We start from the raw sequence: 17,263 nt of genomic DNA, 5'->3' as shown, positions 1-17,263 counted from the left end.
TCCCGTTAGAAAACGATGAAAGAAAGAAAACTAAAAACCATACCATATCCTTTTTTTTTTTTACTAAATGTCATCATTTGAATGTCATCATCCACAATAGTTCAATACTGAACTTCAGGAGGCCCAGTGGGTAATCCATCCTGGATACGCTGTGATGACGTCACCCATCCCTCGACTCATTATGTTTCATTATCTACTTACTTGAGTTGAGTCAAAAGTTTATCGTTCGGACTGATTAACCTCTATTATTTTCTCCATCTCAAAATTCGTGTTCATGCTGTCAGTAGATTAGAATCAATGATAGATTTACAGATCTTATATATGCCGTATATAGTCTGTATACGGATTTAAATGTCAACTTGTCCATGATAAATGTGCATAGGCGCATCATTATTTACTTCCACGTATACTTTATACAGTTATGAAATTATAAATCAATGGAAAGTTAAAGGTTTATAAACGAGCTAGTTAATTGCATGCAGATTTTACCACAGCTTGTTCAATAGACACCGGTTAACTATTCCCAGCATACATAGGCTACAAGTTATGCATATACGGAAATATGGGGAGAGTTTGAAATGTTGTACATACTAATTGTACGACTTTGTTGTTTCTGTTGAGACCCCCATAACTCTTTCGCTTTATTATCATTCCCCCGCATTTTACCCAACTTAAGTGGTCAAGATGCATTTCATTAACAATTAACAAATAAAGTGAATTCATTAACAAATTCTGATCTATTCCATTGTTTTTCATTATGGTATCGTTTGTTTGGTCTGGGGACAAAGGCCTGCACTACCGTCAAAACCATGTGTTGTGTGTCTATTGGAGACGGTGAATGGAATGAAAGTAGTCGTCATTCAGTGAGTATTTTCCTATTGTCGATTTTGGGGTTTTGCTGCAGGTAACCTGATGATGCTAACCTTAACCCTTGCCCTACTTCCAAGTCGAATAAATTTACTATACATCATCGTAAAATCTAATCTATTTATAGTAATATTTATTGTGAATCTACGATTTTTAATATTTCACAATTAAAAAGTCATTTGTTGTCACACAGTCTCACGGAAGTTGTGTAATCACAATGGATTCATTCTTACCATATGGAGGGTCAATTTGAATATTCAGGTGCTTTTACTTATCTAGGTCACGATATGTACACACCGACTTATCTTATGCGTCGTGGGTTAATTGGTCCAGTGAGTAAACGACACAGGTATTTAATTAAAAAGCTAAGATACAGCGGGGTCATCCGTACCAGTCGCTAAATGTCCCCTTCTGAGATCAAATTTGCTTACAATTTTACCCCTACTTCTACTCCCAGCGTGATTTTCAATAGATGAATGACAAACACAATTTTGAACTTTGCGATTGTATAACTGAAAGTAACTTCTTTTCCTCATCCGGTTCAAATCTCGTCTTCAGTTATAGAGATGAATATTCGAGAGAAAAAAATGATTTAAATAATAATAATCTGTGCTTCTATAATGTCACGTGGTATGTGATCAGATTGAATGGCAGCTTTCGCCATTGCAGGAAGATATATAACTGGGTTTCATTCTTCGCCAGTAACTATATATTGATAATAGGAAGGGGAATGCGGGAATGGTAAAGGGGAGGGGAGGGATGGTGGGAAGGGAGGACAAAATTAGCTGTCATCAGGAATTGGAAAATATGTGCTTTCAAAGGTAAATGTGGGCTAGGTTTATCGCATTGCGGCAATAATTAACCATGCAACAGTACAAAATACTGCCTCCAGGATATCTCACCCTCAACCGCCCAGAATACACTGGATAATTTATGCAAAATCAATGTTTTCATACATTATAAATAAACCAAAACGTATATGATGTGAACAACTGATTGTGTACGTGTATGTGATATCATATAAAAGCAGAGCGGTCCAGTTAAACCGGGTTGATTTTCTTTGCTTTAATTTCCCGATCAAATTCATGTTCGATTTTTAAACAAAGAAGGTTTTAACTATACGTTCAACAATGGGTTTGTAACAGTGCGCATCATACTCTAGCCATATATAGAAGTCGGTAGTTTCCTACTTAAATCAGCATGATAGCCAAATCTTTGCGTGACTTCCTTCCGGGTACAACAATAATGTGTATACGACGTGCTTAAACGTCAGCATCTGTTGGCAGTTCAGAATGGTTTGACAATGAAAGTGTTGAAGTTAACCGAACATGGGAGCATTGATGCGTGCTATCTATGCAAACATCGGCAGTATTTTTCTCGTATATTGCAAGACTGCATCCTAAAAATGGACCAATATTTTCTAACTAGCACTCTCTATATAGTTTTTTTTTATTATAATAACGGCTTAACAATTGTCATATGTATATCTCTTAGACATGGAACTTGTATATAAGCCGATAACAATATATATATATATATATATATATATATATATATATATATATATATATATATAAAGAACAACACTATATATATATATAAAATTTATATATTTTCGCGTCAACCCAAATCAATAAGACTTCATCATTTGCCAGGGATGTATGACTGTGTACAAATTCGAAGACAACTTTCCCAGGGTAAGTCGATGAAAATAAGACCCTGGGAAAGAATTAACACCAGGGGAAATGGTAGATAGTGATTTGGCTAGAAACTGACATGATAAAATAATGTTTTGTCTTGTTCGATGAAGTTATCCATTTAGCATGGAAGACGCTGTCTGCAACGCACAATTAACCAATCTAGATGTCGCGTGACTTCAGCTACAATTAATTTCTACGAATCTGATGTGCAAACCTTGGAACATTCTGACAAGATCGGAGGAGGGTTAAAGGCCAATCATTCTGAGCAACGTCATCAGATGATCGGCATAAAGTCGGCATATGTTAATCTCCGAACTATGTTGTGAAGCTGCAGTGATGGATGGCTTTTGAAACTTACTAAACAAACATTAAATCAGGTCGCAATGAAGCTAATAAAGGTGATCTTTGATTGCGACGATGAAAAATAATTAATTTAGCACATTTCAACCTCAACCCGATACTCAGCCACTGCCCCAAAGGATACATGTAGGGATATGTAAAGAAAATACTACAATACTACTATATATTATGTGTAAGATACACCCACCCTGCCATTCACCATTTGCGAGACAATGAGACCCGGCCTGACCTTCCATGGACCAAACCAAACACCAACCCCAGATAGCCTCCAAAGTTGTACCCCATTTTACGTCTGGATCCGCTAATTTTTGAAAGACGGTCGTTTTCATGTTTAGCGTCATTAGGCGAAAGTTTCTGACGGGATGAGTGTAGGGGGGGGGGGGGTATAGTCCGATCGACGGAGCCACCGAGTCCGAGCCGTAATCGAAGCCTGGATCAAATTTGACTTGGGTGCTTCAAGCGTGTGACTTTCAACAACTATGAGTGCATGCTAACGAGTGGACCTTGAAACGGCCCCAACCCAAAAATCACACAGTTACATACCATGGATATTATCTCTCTAGGGTTGGAATGGAGATATTTATCCCACAAGACGACCAGATGCAACTTTCAGTTCGTTATATGGCGAGGGGTTTCGACTCACTGGGGCTTATGAAAAGGCAACATATAGACCTTTCAGTACAACGCTATATCATCCATGCCGAAGACTTATGAGTGATGTAAAAATTATACATTTGCGGCGGGAGAAACTAGTACGTTCTACTTGTTTAAATGGAAGTGACATATGTTCGATGTGAGAGGCAAGTTGTCTTCTATGAGGCGCGCCGCGTTTAGAGAGTTATAAATCTGGTTCAAGGGTGATTCCAGTACGGAAAGAGTAATATCATGCGATAGGTGACCGAGGGATTTTCTCAGATAAATTCTGCTTGTAACATTTTTATCTCATGGGATATTAAAATAGATGGCTTGTGAAAGAGCCAATTTACAAAGGTTTATCAAGACGGGACAGCGTTTGGTTGTCAGAGAACAGTTATCATGGACGTTAAACTTTGCTTTCTTAAAAGTGAAATATTACGAATAAGATAATGAAAAGTGAGAGAAGAGGCCTAGGCACGGGAATTTTCAACTGTTGTGTAACGTGATTATCACGGGAATACGTAAGAATGAACAAATAGCATATATTTATATATATATATATGTGTGTGTGTGCAAGTTGTATCTTGAAATCACCACCGCCCCGCCCCACCCCCACCCTCCTCCCCCGGTCTTTCCAGTGTTTTCTTCACATCTCTTTTTCAACTCGAATTCAAAAGTGGCTCAAAATTTCAGCCTTCATGTGTCCTTTTTTCATAGATCATGAGAAATAGTATTCTATGCGACGATTGATCATACATAACTTGGACATAACTCAAAAAATCTATATTTAGTTTTGTCCAGTTTCTTCCGACCAAGCTGATGCGCATCCCATACCTATAACTAGATAGGAAGGGTTCTTGCCTGTATTGGGCACGGTTAACCAACTATTCGAACCGACGTTATTCTATAAATCATGCAGTGAAAGTCTCTTCCAAATATGGAAAATTATAGTTGGTTAGACGTTTCTAGATAGCCGGAGTAGCTTCAATCAATCAGTGTGGAGAAAGGCCATGGAGTTAGGCACAGAATTCAGGCTGGCATGGTTAAATTTATCATCTCGGGGAAATATTGCAAAATTAGGGCTTGTAAAAAGCAAAGCGACTGTTTCGAATATAATATTTGATTCTTCCAGCGTGCCTATGACACCAGACACGTCACAAGGGATAAAACCGTCATAGCGGGCATTCTACTCGCGGTTTGGTTCGCTTTGAGCACGTCACTTTCAATTTCCGACTGTTTGGACTGAATGGAGCGGACATATGCCACTTGGGGGAGCCGTCACCTTACAGAGGTCAAAAGGTCGCGCATTACAGTTGCTTCTGGTTACATGAATATATGTAACAAATGTGGCAAAATAGAACAAATCACAATTACCTATAATTGCTAGACTACGCCTTGTATTAGCTTTAATGGGACGCCGATGAGGACAATTTTAAAGGTTGAGTTATGTTAACATCAGGATGGAAGGTAAAAAAAAATGCATTTTAATGACTACAATACAAATCAACGTATGGGCTTGTATTACACCCAGGTGGGACACGATTATTGGCCATGAGAACCAACAAATTGTGTTTTCAACCTTCTATTGATTATCCGGGGACAAACATATTGTTTTATATAATGAATGTAAAATGGTTCTGATTTTTTACATTATGTACTTTCATGAACTTGTTTCGGTCTGTCTGCCCATTCATGTCTATGATAATGGGATGTGTGGCAGTCACAAGCCATACGCACCGAAAATCTATACGCAAAACACTTTATCTAGTGTTATATTAGGTGTATCAATAGCGGGCAGTTTTGTGTGGAGTAGGCGGGGCGCAACGGTGAGGAGAAAGGAGTAGGAATGGAAACCAGAACGCTATATGCATTGAGGTTTCGATGACTTCATTGCACTAGACTTCTGCTCGAAGTTAACCAGAAATAGCTGTCACAATATAAATGGCCCGAACCACTGTTTTGATGTACAGTTACACTATGGCATGGTAAACGCAGGTCAGTCTACTGTATGTGGCAATACACACCTCCACTAAAAATAATAGGGGTCTTATACTCAATGTGATGCATCCACACACCAAGTGTATGAGAAGTATCCACGATTCCCATCGTTAGATATCATGTAAAAGTGGAAATATGGGAATGTGTAAACGTCATTGTGAATAAATATCAGAGAACTTGAAGTGTCTATTATTATCGAAATTGTTGTGAAGCTTTCGCTCTTTTGAATGTAAAATACAATAATTCTACAAGGTTAATATGCATGTATGTATATACTTGAAAAAATGGTGGCCTATCTAAGGCCATATTTGACCAAAACAATGACAAATTTGCAGATTTTGCAAGTCATCATAAAAGCCAACAACAGCAACTCAGCTGACATATTAAAATAAATAACTCGTCATTTTAAAAAGTCAGCCCGATTTTTTTTTCATAGATGCACATATTATAGTTAGTATTTCGAATTGATTGTGATAAATGGTTTGAACTGACACTCGACAGTACAATGATCCAATCACATCGAAGTATGTGTCTATAGTTGAAATAGTCAACTTAAATTACAAGTGATGATTGAAAAGTTATATTTTCAATTTTCCGGTTTGCTTGTTTAAATGTTAATAATACCGACAAGAGAAATCTTCCTGGGTGACGAAATATTAACGATTGAAACAAATCCATTAATTAGCCTAAAGTTGCTCAGTAACATTCTTTGGCTTTTAGTTTGGTGCATGGTAATCCTATTAAATGCTTGGCATGCGTGCTTGAAACATATTGACGCCCGCGCATCACCTTGAGCAGTTTTAAAGAGTTGATTTTGTTAAAATAAACGTAAAGAATATATAACAACATTTACCAACGATAGAAACCAGACACACTGCCAGTTTACCGGGTCACTATACCCTCTTCTCCGATTATGTTGTTCTCGTTATACGAGTGTACGAATTAAGAACACATCGATTGTAAGTTAATTAGTCTAAGGCCCAAGTGCATACACCTTGCTTCAAATATAATTTATTGCACCTTTTCGAGCATAGACCAATTAAGTCAAGTAGAGGGCGCAAATACGTTTCTGTAAAAAAGGTGGCATACTCCTAGAGTCAATATCATGACTTCGCCCTATTTAGTGTGCAACTATATCAGGAAATGTACATTTTGTCATTTTTCTTAGCAGTTCGGTGTAATAAACTCTCATCGTTATCATATATATTATGCTAGCACAGATAGTTGAATGCTTCCAGAGAACCGACGGATTTTCTTGAGCATAAGTCCGGTGTGCATTTTCTTCAGTGATGGAGGCCTTAACTAAAAAATGTCGGCTTACCTACCCAAAATCACTGGCTGGGTCATGTTTTGTCTTCTTATGCCTCTTGATTGCATTGTCTGACAAGATATACATAAAATATGTTCACGGCAAATTAGGTATACTTGGTTGCCGTCGCAGATGTCCTGCGCATATGTCATGCAGTTTGTGATATTTGATTACCATCTACAAAGCCCCAAACACCCCCCCCCCTATCATCCCAATCTCCCAATCTCCCCTCCCCTTACCACTCTCACCTACCCCACCATCTCTTTCATTCCCTAGAGAGCAGTTGCACCTTAAAGTTTACAAATATGACATATGCAAATTTGGAATCTATCGAATGTGTCATCTTTAGGAGAGCCTCAAATGATTTATTGACAACTGAATGGAGGAGGAGATCATAAAACCTCTTAATTCTGATGATGGTTTCACACCTTTGTATGATTGTGTCGACCTCCAAGGATATTATTTCGATATCTCCACATAAAAAAATAGCAAACAGCTTTGTAAACCACAGTTATCCCCGCAAAACAAAACCTATGGCAGAAAATCTAAACCAAACCTAGGTCGTAATTGTCAAGGAAACGGGGAAACACCGTAAATAAGATGAAATTAAGCCAAACAAATAAGGGTTTTTGAAAGTGAAACGGTATGATAATAAGGACGATAATACGCTGGCCTCCATATCTTTGGGACATTCCAGGAGTATATGACGTATCTAACATGATCCTCCAAGGATTAATCTCATGTCTTAATTACGAGCGTGGAATCTGGGCGTAACAAAGAACCGATTTCGGTGAACCTTGAGGATGACCTAGCAACGCGCCTGACCTCCGCAAGGCCAAGGTCAGGGATATGAGGGATCTGTTGCAACGTTAAGACGACAGCGTCTCGTTACATATTGAAAAGTATCTTGTAGTGTACCTGTGTTACCAAGGAGATTTGGTAGCGCTCCCTGATTCCTGCTGGTAGTGCATCTATGTCTTGAACCGAAGCGGATGGAGAATGAGGAGGGGTGGGGCTAATGAGATGCAGGGTGGTGGTATATTAGGGGCGGATCCAGTATTTTATAAAGAAGAGGATATACGGTCCTTGGAACAAAGAACCCGATTCCCCGGCCGCGAATTTTTTTTTCCCAAACATGTTTGCAATTGCGTGTAAATAGGCGCTCATGATTGGTCGGAAACGTTACGTCATCACGATAAAAACCTTCACTTCCAGGTAACCAAAGTGTCTGTATCCATTCGTTGCAACGAAGATATACCCGTTCAAAATTACCCGAAGCTTTTCGTTGTATATGTGTTTGGAATTGGTTTAGACATATTGAGCACACTAGTATGGTATGATCATCTACTTTGATCGAAGTTTTCTGTGAAGGCATTAGTCGATAACAACGCACAATGAAATGTTCGTACAGGGTACATCACACATGCGCTGGTGGCCTATATGTATTATAACTGTCTACACAGTGCAGTGACGGAAAAATATCATACTGTGCTAAACTGTTTGCGTATATTCATTCAAGACTCATGAAGTTGATTTTAGTGTAGGCCTACCCATTCCACGAAACAAATTCCGGTTGCAGTAGAACGGCTCACAAATCTTGAATAACGTAAACACGAACCCAATAGAATGTAGCGTATGTATCATAAGTAAGGTCAACATGTGATTCAAGCATTCAAATTATAGTTAGGGCGTTTGATGGGAAACCCCGTAACTAGACTTAAGTAAGTGTCAGTGTGTAACTCAGTGCATGTCTTCGAACTTCCAAGCGATGCTATTTTTGATGCTGACGTCACGAGCAATCTGATTGGCGCAAAAACTCCGTAATTGCAAACCTGTTTGGGAAAAAAAAATTCGCTCCCCGGCCATGTAGGGAACGACACCTGTATATGGGGTCAAAGGTATGCCTGTATGAGCATTCAAACATCGTTAGAACGCTCAACATGGAAATACGAAATTTGTGAGAGGGTGCAAAGGTATATGCGTCAAAATATGTACGTCACTGATCTAATGACTCACAGACAAATGAAAAGTTGCAGGGTTTTGTAGAGGGGGCTCGTCGAAAAGCAATCATCAAAGGTTTCGAAAAAAACAGAAAGTGACGTAATCTGACACGAAACAGAAACAGTGAGTAATCTTGTATCTCCTACATCTTCACCCCGCCCCTCTCTCCCCTCCCACACACATACCTTTGAAATCCTGTGCACGCCACCGCCTAGAAACGAAATCAAACATGGCAGCAATTATTGCCTGTAACCAGTCCCATTGCCACCCCCATCCCCCGATTTTAATACATTACCATGGGGCAGCGGCAAATGCAGTATACCTCTAGTGAACTTGATACCGCTAAGGTTCACTCTGTTTTAGCCCAAACGACACTTAGATTCATAAATCTACTGCAACTTGCAGACGATATGCCACACTTACACCATAATATGTATATGTAGGCTATGTGTATGTTTAAATATAAATATTTAACGGCAGTGCAGCTTTAAGGGGGCGCAATGCACATTCTTGCGTATACAAACAGTAACATTTACCCCTCCAGGCACTTTGAGAGGAGCTAAGCAATTTCACTTTTCATTTTTCCATTCTCAGTGATCCTATAAGACCATGTCAGCTCCAACAACGCTTTCAATCTTTCAATCTAGTTTCAACACCTGATATTGTACCTTTCAAACCTTATCGTGTGGCCTGGGCTAACGTGTGCACTTTCGAAACATCTTCTGATTTTCTAACCAAGATACGACTCTTTTCCTCTATTTATATATTTCACTGCAAAATAAAGACTTTAGGGCATCATTGTAATCATGCGAACGATATACTCATTGTAGTTATACGTGTGCACTAACTCGAGCGCGTATAGACGAGTACCAGTAGGCCTATAACTATTCCACTCACCTATCCTTAACACTATAGTCAGGCCTCACGAGAGGAGAAGGGGTGACGTACATAGGGCAACAACCCCGGGCTTGAGCTCAGTTAGAGAGAATTACATTGGATAAATAATAATATATTATCATTATCATGATATACTTATGACAAAATTGAGGCTTCAAGACAGGGCTCGGTGGAGGTAATTGTCCTCATTTTCCGACATGGTTAGGACGTCGCTATGGTTGTATTAAGCCCCCCCCCCCCCACCCTTCATTACCTACCCGACTCTACTAAGCTACTGCAAATTTCAGCAGTATGCTGTAGGCCTATCTTCTCATTTGAAAATTTTTCCTTACGGTGAAAATGAAATATGATTTTATTATTTTTTGATTTGTTTCTACATTTATCACTCTACGTTTGAACACAGATCACTACACATGCTTGTACACTTCAGACCATACCGACACCTATATTATTATTATTATTATTATCTAGCTTAGATACGGTGCCTCGCTTAATTTCAATCATATCTGAAATGCATAAAATTATATTGTTTGTTACCGTATCTTCTAAACACTATATACTGCACCGCGTAGTTTATCAGTTGCTAAACAAAAATTTGAAATGAAGTCAAAGTGTTTACTATAACCAGCGGTGCTATACACCTTAGCCTGTGTATACCAGCAGAACTTATATTCGGTATTGACAAAAAATTTGCCTACAGCTGTCTCCGACTTGACAATGTTTAAGAAGGATTTAACCAGAATTAACACTTCAAGTCCTTGTGATTGCTCGCCGTAAGATCCACACGAAATACGTCTACATACACGTAAGAAGATTTGTTATGAAGGCGCACAGAATATGCGGAGTCGAAAATAAAATTTATTCAAAGCACAACTGTAGTGTCTAATAAGCAGAGTAAAACATTTGGCAGTGCTAAGGTTTACGCCTCTGTCATATGAAATTTGAGCCATGTTTTGTCCACCCCCATGACATTTACATGATTTAATTAAGAGGCTGTTAATTGATCTCACACCCGCGGATTAAAAGACTACGTGAGTCTGCGTATAGTACCAAGGGACCTGGGCAAAACAGCGCATTGATTTGTTGCAGTACACAAACACAGGAGGAAGTTTCAATAGTATTTGACATGCACGAAAGCCTATATGACTCTGTCATATAGTATAGACATAAATGTTAACACTGGTATACTATATAGCCTATACGTTATTTTATCGGTTAGGTTAAGCTACTATCTACGTGGTGTATGTATAATGAGAAAGTAGTATCAACATATAGCCGTGACGAAACAGACAGACAGGCAAACACATGCACAGACGCATTGCTGTATCATTAGCACCACCGCTTGAGCTTGACTTAAGCAATTATTTTTCATATGACAGATATCTATGAGCAGCAACAGGATTCTCTGTCCAATTAGTTCATAAGCTATTAATTTGATTAAATATATACACCGCAGCTTTAAAGTTGCTAGTTAATGTGTTGTGTTAGCACATGTCTCCAACTGGCCTTACTAGCCTTAAGTCATCACGCCACGTCTATAGAAGACGAAACACATAGAGTAAAGTACACTTTCAATGGAAAATAAATAGTACTTTCTTGTTTATAATTGCATTCTGCTTGAAGTTTTTCATGACGTTTCTAGCAAAGATGAACCACAATATTGAACGTTTCATTTGACTCTCTATCATTGCGTTCTAAAATACAATTACTAATATTAACGCTCATATAATGGATTTTTAATCAAGAGTAGTACACTCTGCCCGCCTGCTCTACGCTCTCTCCGTATTTACTTTCTTTTAAAAATAAGTTTTTTTTCAGATATGAAATGTTAGACTTCAGATTAGATTTTCGTAAAAGACATCCACTTAATAGCTACTTTAGGCATCAAATTACCATAGTAAAGTGTGACGTCACTGCCATCCAGGGAATTTGTTTATCTCTTATACTTAACGCCTTTGAAAAGTTGACTAACGCAATGGACCATTTCTTTTAGGCTAAAATTTAATGTAAACCACTGCAATTGAGATTACAAAGTGCATGAGCTTCCTTACTGTTCATTAACTCTGGCAAAGGTTCATGTAAAGGCGAACGTAGTATTATATACAATCAACACCATGAGAAGAAACAGACTTTAAAGTCTTGTAAAATTGAAGTGAAAATATATTAGCTGGAATGTTTCTAAGTAGAAGAAGAAGTCATGTTGGAGATCTCTCAGATAAAATGAAATCAGTCGACCATACAGTAATCTCATGCCTTGTCAGCCAGCATGCGAGATGAAACTAGATAACCAGATAATATATACAGTTAAGGAGTATGTATATCGAGTGCGACATCCAGTAACACGCTCTCTTGCATACAACCCCCTCCCATTCCCTTGGCTCACACCCGTCACCTTGCTGTACCCTTCCTCATCCGGGCATGTCACTACTGCACAAGAATTATCAAACGCTTAATCCGAACCATGATAAACGCCACTGTTGTGTTTTTCATTATTTTATGATGGAGTTTGTTCATGAGCTTCCAAATGTTTGTGAATTAGAAGAAACCGTGTTACCAAATAAACAAATTGCTTCTAAATTTATTCTTGATAAGCCAAGTATAGACGCTGAATAGGCCAACAATCATAGAGTTTGCTTCAACCTTATAGCTAAGTGACACATATTTCACGAGCAAAACCTTTAAAGGGAGACGAGGCCATCCAAAGCAGCGCATAATTTAAAGTCTGTTCATATATGGCAGTATGGGAAATATCATATCAATTTATATGTTTATATTTCGTTTTATGATATCTTGTCCTGTGACCGCAAATGAGGTCATTGTTTACGTTTTACAGCTAAATGATGTCATGGATGATATTAATGTATGCAAGAAATTGATATATTCACACTAAAACGATTAACACAGTTTCATCGACCCCGAAAAGTGACCTATTTAAAAGACTTCAAATGTGGTATGGAAGGTTGCTAAACCATGCTAACAGGCGGTCCATCAAACACAGGCAGTTTCGAGTGATAGACCTACTTTTACAAAACGTGTGGTAAAAATGGATACATCATGCCACTTATGTATATATCATCCGTTGCAACACATACATCCCCATAGCCATATATGAGTGACTTTGTAAGTCTCAATAGCACGGAACTCGAAGGATTTCATGGATCAGTTTAAAAAACCACATGGTTCGATGAGTTTGGTCACAACTAACACCAGAATCATTAAATCAAGCACATAGGAAGGGTATATATATATATATATATATATATATATATATATATATATATATATATATATATATATAATCAGCCATACAGGAAAAATGTTCTTAACATAAAGTAATACACTTGCAACAATTCAATGCTCATTAAGGATTGGAAGTGTGATTATATACTTCCAATAACTGACAAAGCGGTAATACCGTGCTCCGGACTCTAACCGGAGTGACGTATATTGGTTACTTACTCCTACGTATGTATAACATATATTGTATCGGTCATTGTGCTTTTATATAGAAGTTCTATGCGGCGTCATTCTGTCGTTATATGGTTTACTTTATCATGAGGATGACATTGAACAGTTCAGTTAAATCGATTTAATTTTGTTTTAACTCTTTATTCGTTTTCGGGGTTACTTAGTCGTTACCAATCTAAATTGTACTTATTAATTTGTAAGAATTTTTTTCAATCCTTTAGACAGGTTTACAATCATTGTGTGTTTCTTTAGCCTTGAGTTTGTTTTTATTATGGCGTCACGCGTGACATGTGAAATTTCAGTATTGTTTTACGAAACGATGAACTATACAATCATCACAATAATTCATATGTGTAAGGTACATGTAATACAGTAAACTGAACAGAAAGTACAGTTCGTTCATTCCTGAGTTGTGCATCTATCGATGGTTTATAGAATACATTATTAAGAAACAAATATTCTGTAATAAAATATTATGGCTATACTCCAATAAGATGTAATATGAAGCGACTTTTACTTTCTTAATATATATTTATATACATGTATGAATGTGTCGTGTTATCCGTGCACGACATTGCCCAGATATATCGTATTGTTAACAACTGGAAGTTTCCATTCTTGAGAAATCCAACCGCCGTGTACGTTAATCAAAGTGTCTCTTTATATATATTATTTCATGGTTTTCAATAAAGACGAGACCGAAGTTGTGAATAAATCTTGCTCAGCAGACGACTACGAGGAAATAACCTCAAAATAACTGGCAACTTGGCGATTAAGTTGTAAAGGTTTGGTAGAAAAATCCATAGAGACACATCTTGCTATCACAATAACTAATTTATCTTCCACGTGGCCTTGTGAGAACATTACCAACATACAAGGGCAAGATGTTAACTTCAAGTTCAAACATCCTCGGGGGGGGGGTGGGGTGGGGGGCGGAGTCCGTCTCTTCATTTATCAGTCTAGAACCAAATTGATGAAAATTATTTCTTTACATCTTTTACTTTCTAAAAAAAAAGAGAAATAAACTGCGGCATTGCACGATGATATTAGAATTTACAGAGATGAATGCACTTTTGAAGTAGCTATGTAAGGCAAACGTTTTGGCCACACTGCAGAAGTCGTTGTGTTAAGTAAGTTGGCGGTTTACATGGTTGTGGAAGGCTATAAGAGCTAGTACTGTTGTACACTAATTTATGTTAAGCGGGAAACAATAATGATGCTATGCATGAGAAAATTCATGGACTATGTTGGCGACTACAGTTATATGAATGAATTATGAATACCTTTGCGAATTCTACATACAAAAATACAATTATATACATAGGAATATCTCCATGACGAACTTGACAAAAGAAATATTTTTTTCTTTTCTTTTAAAGTCTAAGTCAACCTCATTGAAATAAACATATTTCAAAGCATTGAATCACTGTGTTTGTATGCACCTTTGTATACAGAAGCCTATATACTTTAGCAAAGCTAAAGGTGATGTCACAGAACCCTGATCAATAGTTGTTATACAATGTCTGTTATAGTTGGTTTGTTTATTTTCTTAGATACAAATGTTGCTGCATATAGGTTTGTAAGTTTTGCCTATACACTATATATATATATATATATATATATATATATATATATATATATATATATATATATACCAACATAACGTCAACATTGACTTTCATCCTCCAAAACAAAAGATACACAAAGGAAAACCGAATAGCTTCACCTACTACTTCTTGACAACATATTTAACAAACTTATGGTAGCCCCTCCCCTTCCACCACCCCTCCCTCCCCTCTAACATGATTTTAAATTCAACAATGGTATCTCCCAAATGGAGCAAGAATGTTATCAACTGTATCAGCCAGTTGAGATATCAAGTATACAATCTCCACCTCGTGAACTAAGTACAGTGGACGACTTTCGTAATAGCTTTAAAGTAACAGTGAAAGTTTTTTTTTTTTAAGTATATCGCTAGTAAGGAGATTTAAATTCTGTGAACAGTGTTAGCAAAGCTGACCTTATCTTCGGTGAGCTTTTGTTGTTGTAAGGAATGTAGCTTAACTGATGACAACCTTAGAGTTGTTCCAAATGTGAAAAGAAAGACAGAATACGAGGCGAGAAGAAAAGATTAACAGGGATTGATGAGCTATTTCTGCAGTAATCTCTATGTTTGTGCCTGATTGCACGAGTTTCTAAACTTAAATATGCTTGCTTATGGTTCAGTACAAAACATAACTTACATTATGTACATGACAATTCGAAAACTAGTCGCAAGATATACATTTCATAAAATACGAAATATGAAAATACATACGTGTTGGTTTGCATATACATGTGTGCCTTGTTTGCTATACATAATCAACCAACTCACTAATTCTACATATGTAGGAGTCGGGGTTGCGATAAAACCCAAGCCTTTCAGATCATGCAGACACCACTCGATGGAGAGCTGTTTGCATAATTAATAGCTTGCCGGGTGGACTTAATTATGTTTTCTCGCGGACCACGTTGTGTGGTCCCTCCTTAACCTATACCACGGTAACTATACCCTTCATTTCTGACCGGTTTAAGTACACATCAATAATGCAGTGTTTGTTCCGTGGTAAGATCTATACAAGTATATCCCAGCTAGAACGGGCTAACATCAGCCTAAGCAGTGAGCTGACTTAATAGGATATATACTGTACATATACGTATTTATGCAAGAGTGTACTTACCTCTCTCTGTCTCTCTGGATGCTTCCTTCCGTTTCTCATATGAGTTCCAAAAAATATTAATAATTCTGCTTTATAATCCTTTTTTATTGTGAATCATGTTTGTCATTACCCAAGTATAACATGAAACACCAGACCCGTTTATTTGCGGTTTCCTGATAGTTTCAGTTGTAGCAAAGCGTGCCACAACAGTTCCGTATAGCTAGTGAATATCGAATTGTGCGCTCTACGCTATTAGGGGTATCCTGTGTCGTCTCTTGTTCTGGGATGGATCGCTAGGAGTAAGCAAAATTCATATTGATTGGAAGGCTATCTTTTTTACGGTGACGTCACAGATAAAGGAGTTAGGTAAAACAAATGCTAAAAGATCTGAAATTGTTCCCTAAGGCATGTCAAGATGGTTCCATAACGTAGTCATACGCAGTCCCAACACAACTCACCACAAGAAAAGCCTCCTTTTTTTTAATGCGTTAGATAAAACGCCCGAGGTATTTGCAGTTAGCCATTCGTTTGTCAAAACAATTTATGGAGGTTTCGCGGACATAGGCGTGGGGTCCTAAATGGGTTGAACTATACGGCCTAAAGGGACCAGACTGTCTAGGTGAGAGAATGTGCTAACCAGTACAACATTCTTAACCTGGTTTCGATAACCAAAATATCGTTTACCAAACCCACAACTTTTCTGCAACATCAAAAATGAGAAGTAACACAACCAAAATCCAAAGTTGGTACGAAACCGAAATATGAGTCTGCCGAACTGCTAGTCTGCAAGGGCGGTATTGAGGGGTGAGATTGGCCGTAAAATGATTCTTCGAGTTCGAACATAAGTGACCAATCTTGGACTGGTTAGCATATTTTTGGGGGGAATTCTGATGGCCATTTACTACAGGTGAAACTTAAATCAGTAAACTTGTACTCAACCAATGTGGGAAGTCGCGAGGATGTTATCATGCATGTAGCCTAATTTTGCCTGTTTATAGGTAAGCCACGATACCTGTCGTCTACTTGATAAATCTTTAAGGAGACATATTCCAGTCTTCACGAATTGAGCAAGGACGTTATCAATGCGTGTCTATTAGTCAGGGGACACTGGTTATGATACAAAATTACGCAGGAATTTTAAGTCATCGTTATACTAACCCGTTATTTATGGTCAACGTTAACCAAACGGTCACGATAAATTGGCGGGAATCGCGTGCCTGGGAATCTTAGACATATATTTAGTAACCGCGGTGATTAAAGTCTTGGAAACGCTCGCTTTTAAGTTGATGACGTCATAATATAACAGCAATGATGATACTTACATTTTA

At 37.9% G+C, this 17,263-nt stretch overlaps 1 protein-coding gene across 1 annotated transcript in view; it reads right to left on the bottom strand.

Moving 5' to 3' along the window:
• The window catches only part of LOC139968800 (protein NDNF-like), an 88,437-nt gene extending 72,049 nt beyond the window's left edge, over nucleotides 1-16,388 (bottom strand). Inside the window, exon 1 of the mRNA XM_071973209.1 lies at nucleotides 15,957-16,388. The gene's annotated coding sequence lies outside the window, so the exon portion shown is untranslated. The remainder of the gene's footprint in view (nucleotides 1-15,956) is intronic.
• Between the last annotated feature and the right edge of the window lie 875 nt (nucleotides 16,389-17,263).

The sequence above is a fragment of the Apostichopus japonicus genome, chromosome 6, assembly GCF_037975245.1.
Source record: "Apostichopus japonicus isolate 1M-3 chromosome 6, ASM3797524v1, whole genome shotgun sequence".
Lineage (NCBI taxonomy): Eukaryota > Metazoa > Echinodermata > Holothuroidea > Aspidochirotida > Stichopodidae > Apostichopus > Apostichopus japonicus.
The sequence above is the reverse complement of the archived record's forward strand: the minus strand, read 5'-3'. Positions and strand labels throughout refer to the sequence as shown.